General features: G+C 39.9%; 1 protein-coding gene across 5 annotated transcripts in view; it reads right to left on the bottom strand.

The window, feature by feature from the left end:
• The window catches only part of HIVEP2 (HIVEP zinc finger 2), a 213123-nt gene that overhangs the window by 132699 nt on the left and 52801 nt on the right, over positions 1-27623 (bottom strand). For 4 of the 5 annotated variants that reach the window (XM_069975045.1, XM_069975046.1, XM_069975047.1 and 1 more), the window contains one exon: positions 26103-26222. The gene's annotated coding sequence lies outside the window, so the exon portion shown is untranslated. Of the gene's footprint in view, positions 1-2615; positions 3004-26102; positions 26223-27623 lie in introns of those variants that run through there. The other variant, XM_069975048.1, reaches the window with a different exon arrangement.

Here is a 27623-nt window from a genome sequence, read left to right as displayed (position 1 = left end):
CGTCGTACAAATATGCCGCTATTCAGAAATGTGTTTTTTTGGTTGTTTGTTTGTGGTGCTTTTCTTCACTTATAATGATTTTTCTTTTTTGTTTCTTTAACAGCATGCTTTAATTCAGACATTTTCCCATAAGCTTCTCTACAGGACTTGGTAAAAAGTGCTCAAAGCCATCCAAAACCAAAAACTTGTACTCATTACAAGAAAGTCACTAAAACTTTTTCCATTTTTATGGTACTTTTTACATGGAGCAATTATCAGGCAAAAACTTGGGCGATAACCACCAAAACCTAGAGATTACCTGCCTGTGTAAATATAGTTACCGACGACAAACGACGAGCAATAAGATGGCAATTGTTGTCTTGTAATATGTTCTAAAATTTTTGTTGGTTGTTCATTGATCAGTTGCAGATCTATTTGTCCCAGATGTTCAAAGCAAAAAAGAAAAGGGTAAAAATCTCCCAACGATCAAAATAACAAGATCCATACACAATTTATCTCTTCGTCTAATGTCAATGGCTTAAAAGGCAAAATCTCACGTGGACATTTTTTTGGGTATACAGCCACTGCAGATTCTGAGCTGAAGCTAAGAAAGGATTCCAAAGGAATAGGGAAATACAGTATAAGGCTATGTTCACACATCATAAGAGACCGGCCGTTCTGTGACCCGGCCGGTCTCTGAAAAGATTATCCCGGCTTGATGGATGATCTTTGCAGCTGCAGAGTTCTGATGCGGGCGCATTCGTGCGCGCCCGCATCAGAACTCTCCCTGCACACTATGGAGTGTCGGCTGGAGCCGCTCGCTCCATAGTGTTCACTGACAGGGTTTTCTGCGGCCACTATTCACCGAATAGCAGCCACAGAAAACTGACATGTCAGTTTTCTACGGCGCCGCGAAAGATCCCGGCCGGAGCGTATACTATGTGTATACGCTCCGGCCGGGATTCCATAGAAGACTAGGCAACGTATCTTTCCGTAAAAAGTACAGCCGTTGTTGCCGATTGCAACAACGGCTGTACTTTTACGAAAAGATGCGTTGTATGAACATAGCCTAAAGGAAACACTTCTTTTGATCTCTGCCGGATCCACTTCTGGCTTCATCCCAACAACCGCCTTGCGTTAAGGAAGCCTAAAGCTACAGGGCATATACTTTCTGATTCTAACACCCTAAACAGCATAATTCCTGCCTTTCTCCTCATTTGCCAGGATTATTACACTATTAATCACACTGACAGTTCCAATGACCTACTACATAGTGGCTTGTTAGTCACATGCGATAATTTCATCACCTGCAATTATAGCACATAATGCATCACAACAGCCGTTAGAGCCACTATTGTACAGGAGCAGTGGAGCTGAGTTTGACAGAAATACAGTAACAAAGTTGAGTCCATCCTTTGGCACAACTAGAATTACAGGTAATACTACTGCATTATCTTTGCGGTTATCGCAGAACACAAACAATGCTGCCTCAAAGCATTAAATGACAACTTTAACACTTCTTCTGTGAAAAAATCCTGCCATCCACTGCTACTTTTGATATTCTGTATCATTCTGCTGCAAGCTATTCCACTGTCGTCAAGTCCCCCCCCCCCCCGCCCCTCAATCTTAGGATAAAGATTACTGCAGGGAGGGGGGAGTAACCTGATTTAGTCATCAGAGTTGTTTGGTCTTCTGCATGTGTATATACTGTATATAGTATAGCTTCCTAAGTACGCATTATGTGCACAAGGCTGTTTTGGCATGAATGGGTGTTTTGCTCGGCTGCAGGTATCTTAACTTACTAACAAGACACCAGGCAACCCCTAAGAGCTAAATGACAGGTGCATCCAAATCCCAATCCACAGACTATACATAAACATACATGGGTACAGCAAAAGTCAAACACAGCCACAAAGTCATCCATAAATGTATATAAAACTACCGTATATTGCTTGATATTTGCTTTACTATTAACGCTAACATGGATCCACCCAGCAAAGAGTCTTAATGTTTCCCAGGTGCCATGCTGTATGTACTGTCATTACTGCACCCCCAAAAGTTTCCGGCTGAATGGCTATATGAAGGTCCTTTCCCTGTGACACCTCTCAAGGGTCTTGTGAATCACGGCACAAATCAGAAAAGACTTTCCAGGCACAGTGCCATGTGTACGGCATTACACTGAAGTGCAGGCCTCGGTGGCGGTACAGCTACGGCTACAAGCATACTGTGCTGCTAATTTCCTTCACAGCCTGTTACCGCTGCATTTATTATGTCCAAAGTCTATTCCTGTACCTGGAGCTTTACCGCTTACCTAGTGATAACTGCATGGTAAACATTACAAATGCATGAAGGCATATACATACACACACATGTGTGTATATACATATATACTATATATATATATATATATATATATATATATATATATATATATAGTGTATACATCTCACACTATATAGATAAATATATATATATTATCTCTCTCTATCTATATATATCTATATATATATATATATATATATATATATATATATATATATATATCATCTATATCTATATATATATATATATATCCTCAAAGCAGCCTAGCTCACAATGAAACGGTTAATATCTAGGTTGAAAGTAGAGAGACTTACCCAAGGTCACCGAAAAGAGCCGCTGAGTCTTCCAGCTCCCCACTTCACATACAGGAAATGTCACTATAATGCAGATTTTATATCCGTCACGCACCAGATAGGAAGGAATCAAAGCCTTTTCACATCAGAGTAGCACAATTTGAGTTTACGTTCCTCCGTCTTGCTGTCCTCTCCCCTGTGTGTCCACACATCCACTGCCAGAAAGAAATGAATCGCTACTACCTGCATTTTCTTGCACTGCAATCTTGTGTCTCCAGCCATTCAATAAATGCAATAGACTTGAAATTCTTGTTATTCATTCCCATGAGAGGAAAAAAAAAATCTAAACTGCAGCCGTGACTCCCATCAATCATAAGTCACTCACTGATACAGGGTGCAGGAGGAGACCTACTGATGTCAGCGAGTCACTAGAGAAAATACCCACTGATGACGCATATCCAGGCTTAAAAATAGCTACAGGGCCCCCACAGGGATTCTTCAACAGACACATTTAGATCTGCTTACTAGAGGCATCCAGCTGTATGGTGGCAGTGCAGTGTGAGCTCCACAAACATGAACAGCGGAACACATAGCAGCTTTTCTGCACTGTATAACCAGCTACAATATAGTAATAAACATAATAACACCCAAGTACTACAGCATACAGTGTGCTCAGATACCAATCCAGCTGTATTCACTCTCCAGAATAATTCTACCATCTTCACAATGAATTGGCTATACATATAACGGTTATTTACTATTGAAAAGCATAAAACATACAACAATAAAGCAAAGCACAGTATAATCTTATAACGAGAAAATAAAGCAAACGAGAGCTGCACAGGCACAATAGCCATACAGAGAAAGTTAAATGATTTTACTGAAAAACCCAGATGTCTTACCTGATACTAATGTCACTTAGGCCCAATGCCATCCGCTTCTTATCACTAGAGAAGAGCGCAAGTGGAGCATGCTCGAGTCCTATTTTTCAGCATTTGATTTGTGGCGGCTGAAGAAGTTGGATGCAGCCCTAAACTTCTTCAGCCACCATTATTTAAATGCTGAACAATCGGGCTTGAGCATGCTGCATTAATCTTTACTGATCACTAATAATAACTGGAGAAAGTGGACGTGCATTTATATACTAGGGAAATGCGTAAACTGAAGTCCCCTAATGTAACTCTATAACTGGCTTCTTATATGTGGATTTCTTTAACCAGTGATCACATGTACAATGGCCTGGGAGGAGGATGGTTCAGGATTTCACATTGGAGAACATACTTTCCATGTAGGTCTGAGACCAGTGAATGGAGGGTGCCCATTTACCTTATGACAAAGCCACGGTATGTGGTGAAAGATATTAAGGGGGGCAACTCATAATGGGTGGACTGCAGACACACTATTTAATAGAAAGATTAATAGATTCTGACAGTTAAAGGGGTTATCCAGCGCTACAAAAACATGGCCACTTTTCCCCCTACTGTTGTCTCCAGTTCAGGTGCGGTTTGCAATTAAGCTCCATTTACTTCAATGGAACTGAGTTTCAAAACTCCATCCAAACTGGAGACAACAGTAGGGGGAAAGTGGCCATGTTTATGTAGCGCTGGATAACCCCTTTAAGGCAGAACATTTGAACACCTACACAAAATAAAGTTACGTCCACAAGCTGAACGCTGCTGGGTTTTTAAGGCCCCGTTCCCACTGAGGAAAGGTAGCGGAATTCCGCGACGGAATTGTCCGCCGCGGAATGCCGTTAGTCTCCAGCTCATAATGGGAGTCTATGGGAGGCGCGCACTCCTGCCCTGTCCGCGCTGAAGAATGAACATGTTCATTCTTCAGCGCGTACAGAGCAGGAGCGCGCGCCTCCCATAGACTCCCATTATGAGCGGGAGGCTAACGGCATTCCGCGGCGGACAATTCCGTCACGGAATTCCACTACCTTTCCTCAGTGGGAACGGGGCCTAATACAGGGAAACCTTGGCTTACAAGCATAATTCATTCCGTGAACGTGCTGCTTGTAATCCAAATCATTTGTATATCAAAGCCAAATTTCCCATAAGAAATTATTGAAATGCATGCAATTTGTTCCACAACCCAAAATATAAGGCAGGTAAAGGTGTTCTGTATCAATAGAGAAGACTGTATCATTAAAGAAGGGGTTAATCAGTTAACTCTCCCTCCACAACTGGTGTTTTTGCTGTGATCACATCATCATACATGCGGCTCTGCTGGAACGTTTACTACTAAAATTACAGTAGAACTATATCACAGAAAATGTCCCAAGCATAAAAACAGGAAAAGCACCCATATACAACCCTATGGTAAGGGGGGTGAAAAAATGATCATGCCTCAGCTTATGAGGCTGGGCAGTATACAAGTCTACAGGATAGAGAGTGATAAACAGAACACCTATATATCCACTTCATCAACCCTAATAAACAGCAGGGATAAAGAATAACGAACCACTGATAACAAAGAAAGAACCACTGAGGGGCAGGAAATAATACACTCTCACTATTAACAGGAGCTCATCCTACTTCTCCCTGAGGCGAGCCTATACGTCTGTATGACGATAAGCAGACTATCAAAGCAGTTTGAGACTAGTTGAGCATAGATGCTAACAACTACCTTTTTTTTTACTTGTAAGATTTTGTATGAATTAATGAGAAAAAATTCCTCTGAAACCAAAAGCATAAGAATGCATGTTAGGGCCCAAAGAATTTTATAGATGTCGTCTCATAGCTCTGTACAGCGATTCAGAAGGGTAAGAAAAACATTGCCACGTTCTTCCAGAGACAGCACCACTTTTGTCTCTGTTTGGGTGCAGGTTTTGCAACTCTGTTTCGTTGAAGTAAAAGAAGCTTAATTGCAAACAATACCTGAACTGCAGACAAGAGTGATGCTGTCTCTGGAAGAAAGTGGCCATGTTTTCCTAATGATTGATAACCCCTCTAAAGATTGATTACAATCAGAAGAGCAGATTCATAGCCAGCTGCATGGGCAACATATTAATGATGGGCAATTGAGGCTTGCTTTAGGGTCACCAAGGCTACTAGAAACCGCACAGCCCATAAGTGGAGAGAGACACCTTGTTCGGTGGCATCTAACATGCCCAATTCTTCTTTTGCCCAGCCTCTGCTATTTGTCAAAACACCCTTATATATACACGGGATGGTCATCCAGTCTCTACAAAATTGGGGGGTTTGGCCAATGATCCTGTGTGAAGGGATGTCACCCATGTGGTAACTAAGAAACTGAGCCTCCGCTACTATGGCACAATCAGGTATTGTTTTTAATGGGAATGTGTCCCCAGAAAATCACCTATTGTTTAATTATTATTTTTATGGTAAACATATTTATTAAGAATTTGTGGTGATTTTTTTTCTAGTTTTCAATGTTACTATCTCTTTTATTTAAAAAATCCAAAAAGCTTTCCGTTTTCATTTAGACTAATAGGCCTTAAAGCGACTCTGTACCCACAATCTGACCCCCCCAAACCACTTGTACCTTCGGATAGCTGCTTTTAATCCAAGATCTGTCCTGGGGTCCGTTCGGCAGGTGATGCAGTTATTGTTTTAAAAACGACTTTTAATCCAGCAGCGCTGTGTCTAATGGCCGGGGCTTACATTTGCATATGCATTAGGCTGGCACGCCCTCTCTGTCCCTCCTCCCCACCCTCCTCATCATTAGGAATACTCCAGGCAGATTGCTTCCTATTCCCCTTCTGTGTGCATAATGAACATGGGCTGGATCGTTAAGACACCTGTGCAAAGCTCAAACAGCAGTAAATGTTCCTGGATCATTCCTAATGCTGAGGAGGAAGGAAGGAGAGGTGGTGCCAGCCTAATGCATAAACAAATGTAAGCCCCAGCTGTTAGACACATCGCTGCCGGATTAAAAGTTGTTTTTATGACAATAACTGCATCCCCTGCCGAACGGACCGCAGGACAGATCTTGGATTAAAAGCAGCTATCTGAAGGTACAAGTGGTTTGGGAGGGTCAGATTGTGGGTACAGAGTCGCTTTATGGCTAGGTTCACACTATGTAACTGTGCGGCTGTATTCTTTATGCGGCTGTAAATGTGCGGATGAAACTACGGCCGTGGGAAAAAATAGACATGCGGCTCAAAACATACGTTCATTTACTTGGAAATCTGGTTCAACTAAAAATAACAAATAAAATCTTAAGAAAGTGATGCAAACACCTCTGGATGCATCTGGGAAAGCAGGGAACACAGTTTACATGAATTGCTATTACCGGGGTTTGCGATCCTCTGCACTAATGCCGATGTCTCTCATGTTTAATCTATTAAAATAATAAAACACATATTCGTTGTTATAAAGTGTTAAAATAAATAGATATATAAATAAATGTATATTTATATATATATTTATTTTTTAACAGTATATTTAATTTCAAAATGATGGATTCGTTAGAATTAAATTATTAAACAATGAAACTGATTTTATTTCATCGAAAATGTGTTTTATTAATTAAATATTAATTAGTACAGGAAGCTCCATAAGCCGTTAATTCATATTGCCGGCAAAAGAGCATTCTGTACTAATCATCACTTTACTTTAATGAAAACATCAAATGTTTCTTCTAATTAAGTTATCACAATAGCATTATTAGAAGAAACATTTAGAATTATATGTGCGCTCAGCTGATTGGCTGATCGGCTGAGCGCACGTATAATGAGCCGGTCTGCAGTACAGTGACTTCATTGTGCTGCGGACCAGCGAAAAGGACACATCGGGGTGAGTATAGAGCTCTCCCCACCCCCTCCCCAGCACTGCACCCCTCCCAGCAAGGAAGGGGGGTCACTTAACCCCTTCCTTGCTGGGATGGGTGCAGTCTGACATCAGTCTGGCCCCCAAGGGGTTAAGGGGGATGCAATACATCCTCCCTTAACCCCTTGGGAGCCAGACTGTAAGCAGCGATTTGTAAAGATGCTGCATACTGTAAGGAGCACAACACCGCTCACAATGATGGGTGTTGTGCTCCTGTTTGTGTGTTTTTTGTGTGTTTCTCCCTTTTTGTTTTTCAGATATCGGTATCCTGGGGATTACGTCGGATTCCGTGGACTACGTCGATGACCAGCGTTTTTTTAATTTTTTTTTTTAATAAAATGGTCAATGAGGGGTGTTTTTATTTGAATAAAAATTTTTGTTAACTTGTGTCTTGTCTTTATTTCTTTACTTTATAGACTTAGTAGTGGAAGCCGTCTAATAGACGGAATCCATTACTAAGTTGGGGCCTAGTGTTAGCCGGTATAAAATGGCTAACACTAACCCCCTATTATTACCCCAGTACCCAATGCCACCAGGGGTACTGGGAAGAGCCGGGTGCCAGTGGTCCCGAAGCGTCAAAATTGGCGCTCCTGGACCGGGCGGCAGCAGGCTGGTAAGATTTAGGCTTGGGAGGGCCTAAACCAATGGCTCTTCCCACCCTGGTGTTACCAGGCTGCTGTCGTTCGGTTTTTAACCGGGCTGGTTATAAAAATAGGGGGGACCCTATGCGGGTTTTTTTTTTAAATAAATAAATAATTTAAAAAAACCGCATAGGGTCCCCCCTATTTTTATAACCAGCCGGGTTAAAAACCAAACGACAGCAGCCTGGTAACACCAGGGTGGGAAGAGCCATTGGTTTAGGCCCTCCCCAGCCTAAATCTTACCAGCCTGCTGCTGCCCGGTCCAGGAGAGCCAATTTTGACGCTCCGGGACCACTGGCACCCGGCTCTTCCCAGTACCCCTGGTGGCATTGGGTACTGGGGTAATAATAGGGGGTTAGTGTTAGCCATTTTATACCGGCTAACACTAGGCCCCAACTTAGTAATGGATTCCGTCTATTAGACGGCTTCCACTACTAAGTTTATAAAGTAAAGAAATAAAGAGAAGACACAAGTTAACAAACATTTTTATTCAAATAAAAACACCCCCACACCCCTCATTGACCATTTTATAAAAAAAATAAATAAAAAAAAACGCTGGTCATCGAAGTAGTCCACGGAATCCGACGTGATCCCCAGGATACCGATATCTGAAAAACAAAAAGGGAGAAACACACAAAAAACACACAAACAGGAGCACAACACCCATCACTGTGAGCGGTGTTGTGCTCCTTACAGTATGCAGCATCTTTACAGATCGCTGCTTACAGTCTGGCCCCCAAGGGGTTAAGGGAGGTTGTATTGCATCCCCCTTAACCCCTTGGGGGCCAGACTGATGTCAGACTGCACCCATCCCAGCAAGGAAGGGGTTAAGTGACCCCCCTTCCTTGCTGGGAGGGGTGCAGTGCTGGGGAGGGGGTGGGGAGATCTGTATACTCACCCCGATGTTGTCTCTTCGCTGGTCCGCAGCACAATGAAGTCACTGAAGTCACGGTGCTGCGGACCGGCTCATTATATGTGCGCTGAGCCGATCAGCCAATCAGCTGAGCGCACATATAATTCTAATTCTTCTAATAATGCTGTTGTGATAACATAATTAGAAGAAACATTTGATGTTTTCATTAAAGTAAAGTGATGATTAGTACAGAATGCTCTTTTGCCGGCAATATGAAATAACGGCTTATGGAGCTTCCTGTACTAATTAATAAACACATTTTCGATGAAATAAATTCAGTTACGTTGTTCAATAATTTAATTCTAACGAATCCATCATTGTGCAATTAAATATACTGTCAAAAAATAAATATATATATAAATATACATTTATTTATATATCTATTTATTTTAACAGTATATTTAATTGCAAAATGATGGATTCGTTAGAATTAAATTATTGACCAACGAAAGGGACTTTATTACAAAGAAAATGTTTTTTATTAATTTAATATATTAACTATTAGAGGCATCGGCATTCGGCATCATTGCCGGCTATTTTTGAAGTACTCCGTACGGACCGCCTGTCAATCCACGGCCGCATGTCCAGCCGCAAACAATGGTCTTGTTCATTTTTTACGGGTCCGTTTACGATCGGGCCGTAGATTCATACATAGTGTGCACTGTGCAGCCGTATATCCTATACTTTCCAGCGTGCGCATGAACCACCAAAAATACCGCCGCAAATTACAATTACAGCCGCAAATACAGCCGCACAGTTACATAGTCTGAACCTGGCCTAAAACAAGACGATTCTTCCAGTTTCAGCAGTGTTCTCCTTATCATTACAGACATAAGTATAAAGGCTGGCAACTCAGATGTGCCCAGACAGTATATGTAGAGGTGTGCATCATGGTGTGCCCATGCACTGGTGGGGGAAAGTGTCTGCCCCTTTGCATGGCAACCGCAGGGCCAAAGTTCATAGAGGAAAACAAGAAGTGATGAGATTTCTTTTTATTCGCTGCTGTGCAGTAAGCTTGTATGCTTACTGACTGGACCTGTTCCTTTTTTCCCACACTACGGCATTATGTCCCTGTTCCAATACTATTCCCAGGGTCCCATTGGGCAACCTTGTGACTGTGCGTCTAACTCTCACAATGAGTGGTGGAGTCATGTAGTCAAGTAGACAGTGCAGCATGGTAGTTTTTGAAACTGCCCTGTAGCCCAACTAATGGCCTAATTATTAGACGACCAGACTCATTATTGCCAGCCATCAAATCATGGTCGGTTTGCTAACGAAGATGCAGGTGAAGGGCCATATAATTATTAAACCACATATAAGACTGAAGAATGAACTGATCAAATATTTTGTGCATGCATTAAAATTATTCTTATAATGTGACGCCAGCAATGATACATTTAATAAGCCGCATAAATGATCCAGCAATCGTTCGTGCAGCCTGGCCTGCAACTGATTGAGCTTTGAGAAGGTTTGAGGAGTGTTGATCACTAGGATCAGCACTCATTATACCAGCTTGGCCCATGTAAAAGACTGGTGTCTATATTGGTTGAGGAATGGTACGAGATCAACTGCAGCTGGTTCCTACCGAGGTTAACCTCGTGCCCTTATACCAGAGGGAAAAAGATAAAACAGAATTGTGTGGTGAGGTCCTCAGGTTTTAACCAGTATTGTATATTGAATGCAATAATGTAGTAGAAAAAAATAATATTATAGTAGAAAAAATAATAACTCCTAAACACATATGTCAATTAAACAACATTATAATCATTTAGTCAACATTAAAATCATTTAGTGGTTGCAAATCGGTAATACAGGATGTACACAGTAGACAAAGTTAAAATACCAAGAAAGACAATGCAAAGAACACTGGTTTAAAAAATAAAAAAATATAGAAAAATAAATAAAATGAAAAAATAAAAGTGCATAAAAATCGAAAAAGAGATAATTTATAACTTGTTAAATGAGTCTCAGTTCATAAGATTGTGCTTTATATTGTTAATTTCATCCAAATGATCCCTCATATCTTCAGTGACTATCCTTAATTGGTTGCAATAATTGTGTAATGCATAAAGTACCAGTTGATAGATATTTGTAAATACTGTAATTATGCCGTGATTCCTCTCATATCGGCTTATATCGGCATTACTAGGTTTTAGGTTGATAGGTGTTTTAGTAGTCTTGTCTCAGTAATCAGTTTAGTTTGGTGTTGTGCCGTGCCAGTTTGTTGCAGTCAATAGATAGTTTGCAGTAATTGTCTAGGTTGTTTAGTTGATTGACTGTACTCCTTATTTATAATTGGCTAAAAAGTTACGCTAAGTTGCGTACACCTATCAACTCAGTAATGCCGATATAAGCCGATATGAGAGGAATCACAGCATAATTACAGTATTTACAAATATCTATCAACTGGTACTTTATGCATTAAACAATTATTGCAACCAATTAAGGATCGTCACTGAAGATATGAGGGATCAATATAAAGCACAATCTTAGGAACTGAGACTCATTTAACAAGTTATAAATTATCTCTTTTTCGATTTTTATGCTCCTTTATTTTTTTATTTTATTTATTTTTCTATATTTTTTTATTTTTTAAACCAGTGTTCTTTGCATTGTCTTTCTTGGTATTTTAACTTTGTCTACTGTGTACATCCTGTATTACCGATTTGCAACCACTAAATGATTTTAATGTTGACTAAATGATTATAATGTTGTTTAATTGACATATGTGTTTAGGAGTTATTATTTTTTCTACTATAATTTTATTTTTTCTACTACATTATTGCATTCAATATACAATATTGGTTAACACCTGAGGACCTCACCACACACTTCTGTGGTGTCTATATTGGTTGATAAAGGCAGGGATAGGATTGCAATCGCTTTCATCAGTCCTGTCACAACTTTCCTGTATACCTACATAAAGGAAATATATATTTGATAAATTTATTTGTACCGTGTTACCCAGTAGATAGAAAAGTGGAAAAAATCAGTAGCCAATATCTTAGAATGGCTAACTATAAAGATGATGACAAATGACCGAGACCTACTTCATCAGATACAAAAAAAATCTAAAGACTCAAAGTTTTATTGACCCGACCACCACCAATATGAAACAGCCGTATGCATTCTGTGAAATCATGTATACTATATTTAAATATGTAGAAAAAAATGAGCAGGCAGTGTTAACATCATAGTAAGGTAAACATGTAGAAAAATATATATATAAATAAAAGATCATATACATATATATATATATACATACTGTATATATGTATATATATTACAAATACAAAAAAAAATTGATGAGTTGCAGAGAAATGAAGAACAGCAAGCTATTCTGGTTTCACTGCAGCAAGCATAAAATTTCTGGCTCATGGGATTCGTGCAAAGCAGCACCTTGCCTAGGTAACATAACAGAAATATAAACAGTACAACTCCTTTCACCTCTTAGTTGAGTGGCAATATATGCATTACCTATACTGTGCATAATGTCTGTTGTAACACAAAGGATACAAAAAATCCTGTAATCCAGTGTGTTGTGGTGTTGGGAAATTTTATAGGCCTATATCTAGTTGCAACTAATATGTTTATTTTTATTACATTTTTAGGAACAGGAAAAAATATTCAAGTACTCAAACTAAAGAAAAATCTTACACCCGATGGGCGGGCTAGGGGAGCTTGGGGAGGGGCGTGATGATGCGGGGAGGAGGCGTGGCCTCCTCCCGCACCTCTTTTATCATTATTTACGCCTGCTCACAGGCGTAAATCATGAACCAAATCTACACCTGCCGGAAGCAGGCGTAGATCTAGTACGCCGGGCACAGCTTCGGGAATCCTGTTGGGGAAAAGGGGGCGGGGCCCTATATAAGACCGGCATACTTGTACATCAGTCTTCTTAAATCCCCCCCTTAGTGTCTACAGCCTATTACAATATATGTGTCTTTATGGTTAAAGAGCAAGCATGCGCAGTCCCACATAGTGCTTAATTGAGCGTTGGGGTGGCTGTACACCTTCAATAATAGCTCAGCCATCAGTTATATCTCCAGTCCGTCATTTATTTGTATGTTTGGTCTCTCGAAGGGATGTTTAAATGAAATAAACAAAAATTTGAACAAACAAATGCAATAGGTTTCTTCAAGACACATTAGAACTGCGGAGATATGCCACCAATTAACTGCAGAAACCTATTGCATTCTTTTGTTCTAATTTTTTTATATTTAGTTTCAAAAACTCTTAAAGGGGAGGAAATATTACAAAAAATTTATGAAAATGTGAAATAGGTTAACCATGCATCTCCACTCTGGCACCTGGTTAAATACTTGAGTCTCCTATTGATTTTAATGGGGTTCATTACTTGAGTCGAGCACTTGAGCATTGAACAGAAACAGAAAAATACTTGATTGAGTAATGAACATAGCATTTGAGTAATTAGCATTTTAGAGCTCGCTTAATATTAGTCATAGATTATAATCAAACCCCATATAGTCTAAAATTTCAGTCCACTAGAAAGAGGAATGGGATGAAATGATATATATGACTGCAGGATCCAGCTCCCCAGGGTTTACTTGTTTCTCAATACTTGCCGTCTTGTTGCCATGGAGAAAGATAGGGCTACCTAGGAGCTGTATGCATGAAAAATTTGAATATTTTAATTCCACATTAATGAATCTATTTTATATACACTGGAATAATAAAAAAGGGTTGCACTTGTGTATACACCCTGACCACATAAAACTTAGATATAATATAGGAGGAGCACAAAAGAGTGTCCAATCCATTCTGGCAAAACTGTATGTAATCAATCATCCTGGTTAAACAGATATAATATTATTTAGACATTAAATAATCAGCAAATAAGGTATTTTGTAGCAATAAATGATACAATTGCACATAAAGTATTAAAAATCCTCCCGTTAGATGAGACCTTGTGCATCGGGTTATATGTTGTTGCCTCTTCTTCTTTGGTTAAAGTGTCGCTGTCATTATAACTTTGAAAATTTAAATCAACAGTAGCTGTGATATAAAGCAAGTTTGCAATTTATATTACATTCATTATTTTTTTTAGTTATCTTCCAGTTTTCTAAAAAAAAAAAAAAAATTCTCAGTCACAAAACAGGAAGTCCTGTGTATCCCAGGCCATCTGAGCGCTCACAGAGAAGGCAGTCATGTGACTGATGGACACATTGAGCCCTGACTCTCTGTACTGGCCGGAATTCCTGTGTTAAGTCTGATTTTTACAACCAACAAGTCTAAAAATCTGCCTTCAGGAGAATGGACCTGGATTTCTGGTAAGTTCAGCTTTGTTTTACAGCATGATAACAACAAATATGAATGTATATTGAAAACTTCCTTTATTTCACATCTACGGATGATTTAGATTTTTAAAGTCATAATGACAGGGACACTTTTAGTAGTGAGTTTCCACTATGCATATTAATCCTGCTGTATTTGGAGTCATCATTTCTGCTGTGATTTTCCTTATTTTAATTCTTAGCCATAATCCTCAGACTTGGAGCTACCTTCTGTTAGTAAATAGACTATGACACCGTGATCTTTAATTTTCAGATTTATTAGGAATTACCCTTCTCTCCTATTACACTAAATGAGAGTACACAGCGATTCCTGTTTCAGTGTTGAAAGGCGGCACAGAGTTGTAAAAAAAGAGAGACAGAAATGGCTGCATTGCAGAATCTTAGTCCTACATCAATAAACCAAATTTTTATGTATCTCCGCTGTATAATGATTGCACAAGGTTTCAAGATAAAACAAACACATCCATAAATCCTGCTAGTTATACAGGCAGGAAGGAGCCTGTGCCTATGAGGCTTCAGACAAACACTGTTTTTGCTTTTCTTGTCTATCTAAAAATACAAGTGCTAATTATTTTTAGCTCCAGGACCAAGAAATACATTGAGATTTCTGTCTGTTGCACATGTTCTGTCAGTCTGCGGCAGCACTTGTCAAAGCTGTCCTCAGGCACCCCTACCCATATCAGTAGTATGCTAAAGCAAAGATGTCTGCAGATATATTCAGCAGTGGTTTACCAATACTGTGTCTGCTAGGATTAAGATGATGTTATGAGCACCAACATGGAAGACAGAGCACAGTGAAACTATGTTTCTTCTTTCATATTGACATACAGTACACTCAGAGAAGGCAGTGAAAGCTGATCCTTAAATTTGGGTCACTTTCACAGTGTGTTTAGCTGTGTCCATTGGAGATATATGTTGTGAAGATTCCCAGACAAATACCTCTGACAGATGCCAGTGTATAGGCATCCCATAGGCTACCACTGTAAACAAACCACTAGTTGCCTTTTATTGAATAGCCCTCTTTTGGCCTCTGTTGGGCGAGTGGCTAATGAATACATTTGATATATACATCAGAAATATTTCTGGTGCATAGATAGAAACATAAGAAGATTGTTGGCAGAACAATACCCCTGGGTCCATCTAGTCTGTCCTTTTAGTAATTACCTTTTTATCTTAGGATAGATATATGTTTATCCCAGGCATGTTTCAATTCTGTTATTGTAGATTTATCAACCACATCTGCTGAACGTTTGTTTCAAGTATCTACTACTCTTTCAGTAAAGTAAAATTAAGTGCATACAGTTAACATACACTATAACCTTGTGTAATGCACAGCAGGACCAGTTCTACCCTGTCTTCTTGCCCTGTCTTTTAATTAGAGATTAAAGTTTGAATCTTGCAGTCTGCCTGATCCAGGAAGAGGGTAGATACAGCCTGAAGATTGCCTGGAAAACACCTTTTATTCATCAGACAGTTGATGGCAGAATGGTTAGTTTCTACATGGTATGACTGGATGCTCTTCAAGGATACGCCTGATTACGCCTCTTTGTTGAGTACTGCTAGTCCTCCCTAAATTACAGTTGATGTCCGGCTTCTGGGCCCACATGTGGGTGCCCGGTGGATGATTTGGGGCCAGGACCCCGGTTACGGGTGCTCTCCCCCTGCCCCTCCCAACCTTAACCCATTTGCCTGACATTTGTATAAATAAAGAATTTAAAAAAAAAAAAAAGAAGGGTTAGTTTCTGCTGGAGTGTTGGCCATGCTGGGTCTTTGCTGTGCCTGATTTTGGGCTCAGGAGTGTTCCAGTCTGCAATAATGTACTTAAGTGTTTTTAAAGAATGCTGAACACTCTTCTAGGCTATGTTCCCACTCCCAGGAACATAGTAGGGGAAGGTGGTCTCTTGTTATATAGATGGCGGCTAATAAAGATCATGATCATTATTACTAGCGTCCATCTATATAAATGAGACAGTCGCCTTCACAGATATGTTCCAGAAGTGGGAGCATAGCCCTAAGGTGATTTTTGACCAGATCATCTATTAATATTTTAATCAATCCTTTACTATAGTACGCTTGCAGGTGTGACACTACAATGTAGTCATCTCCCGAGCCTTCATTTTCTTATGCTTCTTTGTATTTGGTCTAGTTGGTAAACATTGTATCTTAAATTATTTTATCTGAGAAGAAAGCCTGAGAAGTAATTTTGACGGGAAAGTTTATAATGAGCCCAAGGCCAATTTCAAGATAGATAACAGTATTCCATAGTGGTAAATATTTTGGTAAGTACACTTGAATATAATTGACCTATATATCTATGGATTTCTAAGGAGAAAAAACAAAAACAAAACTATAAAAACATGGGCCCCATGGTCCTCACACAGTCCACTCCCCATCATACTAACAGGACTTTCTCTTCTCTTGTTTCTCTTTGGCCTTTTGATGTTGTTAGCAAGCTGAGGTTTCTGTAAGTGATCCAGGTGACATGCAATGGAAGAGCATCCTTGTCTGAGGAACACTAGTCCCCTTGTCTTCTGTTACAGAGGTCCTTCTGTTCATGTGTACTGCGAGGAGCTGGAGAGTTATGGCAGGGTGATAAAGTTGTAAGAATTCAACAGGGAAGATCTTGGTTGATTTTACACCTAGGTCTCCAAGTCTTTCCCTCTTTTATGGCTATAATTGCTACTTTATGCTCTTTTCTCTCCAGAAACATGTGGTCAGAAAAAGATAAGTTGTCTGAAAAACAGCTATTCATATATCACTGAATATATATTTAGGTTTCAGCTGAATCCAAACCATGTACAAATGAGTGGTAATGTAATACAATAATCACTTTAAGAGAAAAGCAGGAAATATGACTCAATTATCATACTTTATAAAGAGTACAGAAAGAGTAAGTCCTAATAGGCCCATTCTGATTGTAACCACCATAGCCATCAATTAGCTACCAGGCCTTACAGTCTCACAAATCGTATTAATTTTTAACAGCCACGTCTGATTGTCTTCTCTCTGTATCACTACGTAGTACAAGCCTGCCACTAACAGAGGGTTAGTATATAATAGTCAGGCTCTTTTCACACCTCTGTTACTGTATGTTCTGCAAATGCAGAGCTCCCAACACAGATAGCAAACATATCCATAGATCCCCATGCAACCAAAGTTCTTTTGGAATATGCTGGGCCAGTATGCATTGGTATATTATATATATATATATATATATATATATATATATATATATATATATATATCGTAATACTTGTGGTTTAGCATTCAGTAAATGTATAATCATTCTGCTATTAAAGCAACAGACTTCAGCTTCCCATGCACTGACTTCCTGGTAAGCTTGTCAAAGTGTTTGGAGCCACAAATGTGAGAAGACAGCAGCAACCTAAAGCAATGAAGACACAGGAGGTACTTCTCACAATACATGGAGGCACTGTGGTCTAACACATCTGGCTGAATTCTGGGTACACATCGAGCTAGCAATGAATACTGTAAGACTGCACATTATGAATATTGCTATACTATGTGCAATTAATTAAACTGGGACCTAATGGTGGATTTGAGTATTAAATATGTAATAGTAGCTAAAATGTATAGAAACACAAGTCTATCTGTAAGACCAGAACAGCAGCAGCATCTTCAATCATTTATGTGCAATGTTTTATAATGTGAGAACAGCTGCATAGCATCATCGGGTTCAGTAAAAAAAAAAAAAAAAAAACATATATAATACAAAAAATGCAAACCATATACAATATCATATACAGGCATAAACAGTACTACGGACACAGCTATAACGTGTATTCAGCCCAAGGCTAAAAAAAAAACATTACAGGAGAGTGCATAGGCATGAACAATTTGCTGGTGGCCATTATACTTTTACGGAAAGGGCACAGCAAACTATCATTTCACATCCATTCATTTATATTTTTCAATGCAATCTCCCTTCTTGTTTCCATGGAGCTAAAGCTCTCATGTCGTACGCCAGCAAGGAAACCAATGTGAAAGCCCTTACTTACAGGCTTGACATTGTGTCCACATTATCCTTTTTTAAAATGCAGCCTGATTATCCTATTTTATATATACAGGGAAATGACTGTATATGTAATATTTTACCATATGCACTGGAGGTACAAATGTTTTTATTAAAAGGGTTATATACTGGAAAAACATGGCCGCTTTCCTCCAGAAGCAGCAGCACTTTTGTCCTCAGTTTGGGTGTGCTGTTTTGCATCTCAGTTCCATTTAAACGAGCGACAATATCACAAACCACCTGGAGAGAGGAGTGGTGCTGTTTTTGCAAGAAAGTAGCTGTGCTTTTTCTTAACCAGGATAACCACTTTAAGCAGCTCATATGATGCCACATTGAAGCCAAACATCAGATACTTTCTTATTAGAGATGAGAGCAACTCAAGCATACTTTGGTATGTCCTAAACCGAGCGTAAAGCATTTGATTAGCGGTGGCTGCAGAAGTTGAATGCAGCATTAAAGGGATTCTGTCACCCCCTGTGCCAGGGTGACAGGCTCCCGACCCCCCGCTACAGCCCCCTATACTCACCTGATCCCCCCGGGTCCCGCTTTTGGATCCTGTTGGGTCACGGAGATATCAGCCGCTGCAGCCCGGCGCGCACGCTGAGAGAGGAGTCCAACACTCATAGAGAATGACGGAGAGTCCAGCGCTCCGTCGTTCTCTATGAGCGTTGGACTCATCTCTCAGCGCGCGCCGGGCTGCAGTGGCTGATATCTCCGTGACCCAACCGGATCAGGTGAGTATAGGGGGCTGTAGAGGGGGGTCGGGAGCCTGTCACCCCGGCACGGGGGATGACAGGTTCCCTTTAAGGCTGCCTGGAAAACATGGATATGGCCATAGGCCATAAGATGTATCCATGTTTTCCCAAACTCCCTAGGGCTGGATCCAACCTCTGCAGCCACCGCTAATCAAAGATGGGAGGCAGTGGTGCTGAGCTAAATCAGCTCAGTATTGCTGTATCTTCCATTGAGGTTACACATGTCTTCAGGGACAATCCAAGCCCCAGAGATGTGTGTACACTCAGTGGGAGACGATAGATAGGTATGAAAGTATATACTTACCTCACACCGATTTCTAAAAGTGGAGTGAGGAGTGGTGGGGAACCTAGGCAATGAGCTCTTCACAGTATGGAGTGAGAAAGTGGCCAAACTACAAAAAGAAAGCAATCTTGGCAATGCAAAGCGTTTCCAATTTTGCTTCGTTTTGCATTTCCTATAGCCTTACAAAAGTTTAGGTGATGAAAACACCCCTTTAGGTGAGAAATAAAAAGAAGAAAAACAAGAAACATTACCAAAAATTAGCAGTAAGTTTATCCAACACACTGTACTCTACGCAAATACCAAGACAAGGTTTATTTCAGTGAGTATGTCACAGAAGCATTATGTTTAAGCATGTTATAATCGTTCTGTAAAGGCTCTCGTGAGTTTTGTGTACTTAGCCTGCTAACAAATATGACTATGAATACAGTCACCATTATGTAACTTATCAGTGGAAACATCAACACCTTTCCTCTTAAAGGTTCCTCTGCACTGTGGTGGTTGTCTGGTGCTAAGCTGTATCATGAATGGGTTTGCTCCCAGATAATTGATAGTTTGGTAGTTATAAAGTTCTAGTATTCCAAGCTTTTTCTTTCTGATGCCAATCTGACTGATCATTATAAATTCATAAAATATTCTTGGACACATAAAAAATTTGTCCAAGAAACAGTTTCCAATCCCATAAGCAATGCGATGAGCACCAACGAGTTGCACGCCATATTCACTCAGCTCTTACTCATGAGTCTGAAATAAATCCTTTGGTCACCAGTGACTTCCGTGTGTACCTTTCCTTACATCTGTGAACTGAGGAGATAATGAAAGCCATGGGGAATTTTCTGTGTTTCCCTGCAGCTTAAAATAAACATGACAATGTGACTACATGGTAGACAGGCATGGAAAGTGACTTCAGAAAACCCTTGTGAAATAAAATATAAATGTGTTTGTGACAGCCTATATCCTGTCAGGACAACAACACAGCCTGTTATAACCTGGTAATAAGAGGCCAAAGAATTCATACAGCATTACCATTATAACATAACACTAGAGAACACCCTCTAATAACTCAAAACATATCACACCTATCCCAAAAAAGTTTACATGTATGTACTTAGGCCCCCTTCACATGTCCATGAAATTTACCTGGATTTCTTATCAGGAAATCTGAAGGGTGTCCATGGTGGAAAATAGCTTCCCAGCACGGATGCTCCATAGAACCGTGATGGGTTTTGAAGTGCCAAAGGTAGTTATGGTGAGCCAGGAGCATAGAAACAAGGCTGAAGGACACCGGGGTGAACCTAGACAGGTAAGTATAATCTTTATTTTCTTGTTTTTTTATACAATCATCAGTCGTTGGCCGAGTATCACTATTATGCGTTAGGATTGCGCGGCTGGCAACCAGTGATTTTTAAACATGTTTAAAAGACAACGCAGAGCCGATGATCGGATCCTCTGCTGATCGTAAGCTTTATTACACGGGGATCAATAATCTGCAGAATTGGCCTTATTTAGCTGATTATCTCACTGTGTAATAGGGCCCTAAGGTTGCATTCACACAATCTGTGAAGTTTGTTTTGATTTATTTATTTGTATAGCGCAGACAGATTCCGCAGCAATAAATTCCCCTATCTGTATGCTTTTAGGTGTGGGAAAAAACCGGAGTACCCGGAGGAAACCCACGCAAACACAGAGAGAACATACAGTATAAACTCTGCAGAAGTTGCCCTTGGTGGGATTTGAACCCAGCACTCCAGCACTGCAAGGCCAAAGTGCTACCACCATTGCTTTGTATTGGGCTATTCACATATTCAGTGTTTTGACAGATCTCCAATCTGTTCAGTTTAAAAATAGGACGTCATAACTCAGAACGGAAGCACTGCACGGATTCCCCATAAAAATCAATAAGATCCGTGTTTATTTGTGAAAAATACGGATGTGATGTAATCAATGTAATTCCAAATGCTTTAAACAGACCTGTAAAAAACACAGACACGGATGCAAAATGAATGTAAACACGGACAGTTGTGCACGGATCACGGAAATAGCTAGTGGATTAAATTCCAGACCAGGAAAAATACTGAACATGCCTTACACTCAAAAGCTTCAGTGAGACAGATCAATGTATCTTTGTTGTTTTAAAGAATCATAATGACATTTTGAAATAAAGCAGAATGTCCATAGTCACACAGTCTATATGTTGAGTGTAGTAAATTAGTAAAAAAAAAATAATAATGTTACAGCAGGAATGGCTATGACCACATAATGCCGGCATTTTTTCTAAAATCGACCAGTTAATATTTTTTTCCTAAATCATACAACACCAGTTAATGTCATATGAGATTCTCTGGTGCCAGAAAAACTTTGGGAATAGGCTTGGGACTCAGTGATAGCTCAGGATAACAAAAGGTTACCTGGCAAAAATAACACTTAGTTTACTGGCCCTTGTAGATCTTATGCTGCGTTTACACTAAACGATAATTGGCCCGATCGTACGATTGACGATGTCAGAGCAACAGGGTTTTTTTCATAATGATCAGCGTTTAGACGGTACGATATATCATACGGAAAATTCGATTTGCGATCGTTTTGCGATCGCTTAAGCCTATCTCACACATTGGTTAAATCGGCAAACGACTGTTCACACGGAACGATCTGCGAATTTTTTGCGAATGATCAACGACGATTTGAGAACATGTTCAAAGATCAAAATGAACGATTTCTCGCTCGCCGATTCATCGTTCGCTGCGTTTATACGTACGATTATCGTTCGAATTCGATCGTTATCGCGCAAATTCGCACAATAATCGTTACGTGTAAATGCAGCATTAGTTTTGGCAATTTGAGCAGATGATAGGAGAAGAATTAGTAGTGCAGACAACAAGGTTGATTATTAGTGGAATAATGGTTTCCACTGTGTTTCATGGTTTAGGGTCTCCAGCCTAAGCCTAAAAAAACATTTAGGATGCATTAAGAGGCCACCTCTCAAGTTCACTAATGCTCTTGCAAGATGTTTTGGAATCAGACCTGGATGGGATCTTTACATGGAAAAATTTAAGAAATTTAGAGGTTTTCCTTGTCTGCATACATACCACAGATAAAAGGAATATGTTATAAAAAAAAGCTTACAGTTTCTATAAATGTCTTGGGGGCTAAAGCTAAGGGCCGTATTACACAGCTCGTTTTTTTATGTAAACGAGCGCCATTGTCCTGCTGCTTTTTTCCTGCTTACCGCAGCCATCGCTGGCATATCTGAAGACGTCTTTGAAGTAATAGACCCCTCAGCCAATCACTGACCGAAATGGGACAGTGCCAAGGCCACTGATTGGCTGAGCGGCCTGTCACTGCACACAGACTTCAGACCTGCCAGCAGTGGCTGAGGTGGCAGGGAACAGGCAGCAGGACATCAGGGGAGCCTGGAGAGGTAGGTATAATGTTTATTATTTTCTATATACTTTTATCAGCCATCATCTGCACACCTCCTATTACACGATTAATGCATAGTTGATGATTTTTAAACTTGGCAAAAGACAACAATCTGCCGATGGTTGTTTCTTCAAATGGTAGTTGTCTTTATAACATGGGAGAGAGAGTCAAACTCCATTATTGGTTCATGTAATAAAGACAATGATCAGCTGTTTGTTGTCTTTTAAACATTTTTAATAATCATCACCTGCCGGCCACACATTGCTATATGAAGTAATGCATGACAGATGGCTGATGACAATGTAAAAATAATAAAGGTTGTACCTACCTATGCTCCCCCCGATGTTCTGCAGCTCACAGCTGGCGCTTCTGGTCCTGTTTCTTCAGTGACAGGCTGCTCAGCCAATCACTGGCCGATGTGCTTTCCCATCTTGGCCAATGAATGGCTGAGCACACTGTCACTGAAGAAACAGGAGCAGAAGTGTTAGCGGTGAGCAGGGAACAAAGGCAAAAGGCTGCAGGACACTGGGAGAGAATAGGTAAATATAAACTTTATTACTTTATTTTTCAAGTTAAAAGCAAGGGCTGCTCGGACATCACTAATTAATATACAGCCCTTGTTGCATGATAATCAAGCTATATAAGGGAACCTGTTGAGCCACCTAATACAGCCCTAATAGGACCCTTACTTTATAATATGTTATGTGCCTACTTGGACCTCATTTATTATAGAACACACTGTTAGATTATGTTACATTGTTCTGTACGACATTAATATTTACTTGCACTAACAAGACATCTTTAGGTATCAATTTAGGCAGAACATCTGGTAAGAACTTCAACAAAGACCAAATGGACAATGAATAAAGTGCACAAATGTTTTATTTCTATCCACAGGTAATACACACACAATGTTCTATTCTTATCTTAGCAGATGACAATTTCACCTGGGATTGCTTATTGTGTTTCACATCATAACGCCATTATCGATGGCGCATAGTGTAGATTACATATTTCACAGTCACATTGCAGTAACATGACTAACAGCCAAATCAACTGTAAAACACAACTGGCTCCACTACAAAAGAAAGTCGAGACTTTACTAGTCACACAAGTGTATAAAAATATTTAAAATACAGGACAGACGAAGCTCCCATTACTGGATCCTTTGATGATATGTAACAGGGTCTGCCTACTCCATATAAGAGTGTCCACAAAACTGTGGGATAACTACAAAGGTATACAGGCCATGTGTTCAGCATAACTGTATAGACTATCAGTCTCACTACATCACAAGGCCTTACAGCTTGTTCACCACCCCTTGGATTACTCAAGACCAATGCAGCTTCAAGGATATTTACTAGAAGTCAATTCTAAGAATAGCTCTCTTAATGTGTTCATTTGCCACAGCAAAAGCAGCAGTGCCACAGTGTAAAGCTAAATATAAAAAAGCAAGGGTACCATCATAATACCTCTAAAAGTCAAATACATATTTTTATTACACATCTTAAAGAAGTTGTATATTTGTTCTAAGTTACATAGTGACTGCATTTAAAGAGACTCTATAAGTAGGTTTATGCCGCCCTATTTAAGGGTAGCATAAACTAGTGACAGAGAAGAAGAACAGAATGATGTTTTACTTACATTGTTCTGTACAGCTAACTGGAAGATGTCCACCCAAAAAAACATGGACAACAAGTAGTCCTCTCCATTAAGTATGTAAGCATGTCTGTCACTAGTTTATCCTGCCCTCATTTAAGGCGCATAAACTTAGAGACAGATTCCCTTTAATATTAGTTCTTGTATTTAAATGATGAGAGTTCTGAGATGCTGGGTATTTGAGAGCATCATAAACTGGTCCTAGAGACACTGGTTACAACAACAACAACATATTTCTTACACCCTTTGATGCAGGCGTTCTTATAAGCCATGTTCACACACCACAAAATGTGGTGAAAATACATCCTTAAACAAAGAGCATGATCATTATGTATGACTGTAAGGCTACGTTCACACACAGTATTTACGTCAGTCTTTTGGTCAGTCTTTTTTTTTTAACCAAAGCCAGGAATGGATCTGACAGAGCAAAATTATAATGGAAAAATTTTCACAGTTTCTGTGTTTTCAACCAACTCCTAGTTTGGGCTGAAAAAGGACTGACAAAAAGACTGGCGGAAAAACTATGCATGAAAACAGCCAAATGATAAAAATATGGCCTCATTTTGCCCTTATTTTTATTTTGTGTGAACATATTCATAAAATCTGAGACTATCACAGAGCAGGTACATTTATACGGAGACCTGATTACACACAGGTGGATTCTATTTCTCATCATCGGTCATCTCGGTCACACAGCAGTACATACTTACCATCCGTGCTGCTTGTGATCCAGGTCTCCAGTCTTCCCACCAACAGTATCTTCAGGTCCCGCTGTCAATAATTCTGGAGGAGGCATCGGCTTAATGATACAGCAGTGGCCGAAGGACAAGAGGGCGGGATACTGGATCACAAGCACTGATGGTAGGTATAGATTGCTGCTTGTGTGATCTAGAAACTCACAGCACAGATATATACTGTACATATCCTATACAGTATGTACAGTATATCCTATATACATATCTGTGCTGTCAGTTTCCCTTTATCGTCATCGGTAGCACAAACCCTGTTTACACAGGAGGATGTGTGGCCGTTAACGATAAATTTTGGAACATGGTCAAAAGACTAGATCAAACATGCATCCTAGCCGATCGCTGTCACTTTTACACTGGCTAAATATCAGCCACAGGAGCGTTTCTAATAGGCCCTTAAGGGTCTATAAAGATAGCCCAATAGCTGGCCATCTATGGCTGCAAACAACTGATCAGAGAGATTAGCACTTGCTTCTGGTCTCTCTACAAGGCACGGTCAATAGCACGGTCAGACGAATGAACACTGTAAAGATCACCATTATCGGCCGCACATCTTCCTGTGTAAACAAATTAAATCAGCCCACAAGTGGGGGAGGTGTGCTCAACTGTTGATTTATAGGGCACCACAATCATTTGCCCATTCAATTACTAATTGCTGGTTCTATTATACAGGACAATCATCAACCCATTCCTCATATTTAGAGGCTGTAAGTGAAGAATTTTGTTGATATGCCGTTACCTTAATTGGACTGAAAAGCAGTCACCAATGCTGTACAACACACCTCTATGAAAAATACATGGTGTCAGCCTAATCTAATGATAATAACAACAAAAATCCTCCTCCTCTATCTGGGCCTAACAAGATGCTGACAGTCTATCCATTTCATACAGATATCAATAAGCCCTCTCTATTTCTAGGATTTGGGTAAGTAATAATAAAATGCACTTACTAAATTAAGTGAAATATTCCTCAGCCCGAAGACATCCAAACAGCTTACAAGTCTTGCAGGTCATAGCAGTAACCAATTCTGGGGAATTCTTCTTTATATTTCCAAGAATTGTACAGGCAGCTGGAAAGCAAACATATAAAGGTGAGTAGAGTAAAGGAAGCATGACACTAGAGAGTAAATATAAATCCCAGAGTCATAAGTGGATACACAGCAATCCTCAAGAGGGTTTCTTCTCTTCTCTTTCTTTCTAGTTGTACTGTTCATCAGTGCATACCTTAAAGTAAACCTGTCACTAGTTTCATGTTGCCTTAGAGGAGTACTCCAGTCCTTTTTCCCCATTCAAATAAACTGGTTTCATAAAGTTATATAGATTTGTAATATACTTCTAATGTACTGTATTTTAAAATCTCCAGTCTTCCAGTATTTATCAGCTGCTGTTTATCCTGCAGGAAGTGGTGTATTTGTTTCAGTCTGACCCAGTGCTCTCTGCTTCCTCCTCTGTCCATGTCAGAAACTGTCCAGAGCATCAGAAAAATCCCATAGAAAACCTCTCCTCCTCTGGACAGTTCCTGATATGGACAGAGGTGGCAGTAGAGAGCACTGTGTCCCACTGGAAAGAATACATCACTTTCTGCAGGACATACAGTAGCTGATAAGTACTAGAAGCCTGGAGATTTTTAAACAAAACATTTTTTGTCATAGTACCCCTTGAAACCATAATCATATATGACTACCTCTGAATGGCTGTGCCATTTCAGAGAAATCATAGTTAGAACCTTGGGTCGGAACATGACTCCAAGTCATCAGGACCAGCCCTGGCACTTTCTCCCCATCTGTGGTCCATTTTTCAAGATGCTATATTTATTTTTACCGGCCTGCTTTATGCATTGAAGGCGGGCCAGCACCCCAGTGTAATGATATACTCTTCCCATGTTAAGGGCCTCCATTAAAATCAGGCCTGGCCGCATCACCAAAGCGCAAGAACTGGGCTACGTTTAGAAAAATGGACCTCGTCAGCAGGATCTCCAAGCTGGCGCCAACAAGGAAGTGAAAAAAAAAATTCACTTATGAGATGGTACATTCGCTTTAAATCTGCAGCTTTAAATCTGCTCTAGATTCTGTAAGTGTGAATATGCTTTGCAAATACTAATAACTGATCCTCATGTGCATGCATATATGTGTGCAGCTGTGGAGATTTCTTAAAGTAACAGAAATAAAAAAAAACTTGACCACATAAGGTACAGATAATCCAGGAAGCTCATCTCATGTAGTGGTTTCACTTTAAACTTTCAAAAATAATTAAGAAATGTCCATAAGTCAGCTCAGAAGCCGACAGAAGCCCAGGGAGTGTCCTGGCTGCTTTACCACTAGTCTGGTGTTTACTTTAGGTTATGCAATAGATTAGGGATTTTCCAGTCATTGCCCCTTGGATGAAGCAATAAAGATACTGCAGATAATGACACCATTGTTAGCAGGGAAAGCACATTCCTCCCGCCATAACCACACTACTCTCGTAAAAAG

The sequence above is a fragment of the Dendropsophus ebraccatus genome, chromosome 6, assembly GCF_027789765.1.
Source record: "Dendropsophus ebraccatus isolate aDenEbr1 chromosome 6, aDenEbr1.pat, whole genome shotgun sequence".
Taxonomy (NCBI): Eukaryota; Metazoa; Chordata; class Amphibia; order Anura; family Hylidae; genus Dendropsophus; species Dendropsophus ebraccatus.
Note: the sequence above shows the minus strand (reverse complement) of the source record. Positions and strands in the feature narration are given on the sequence as shown.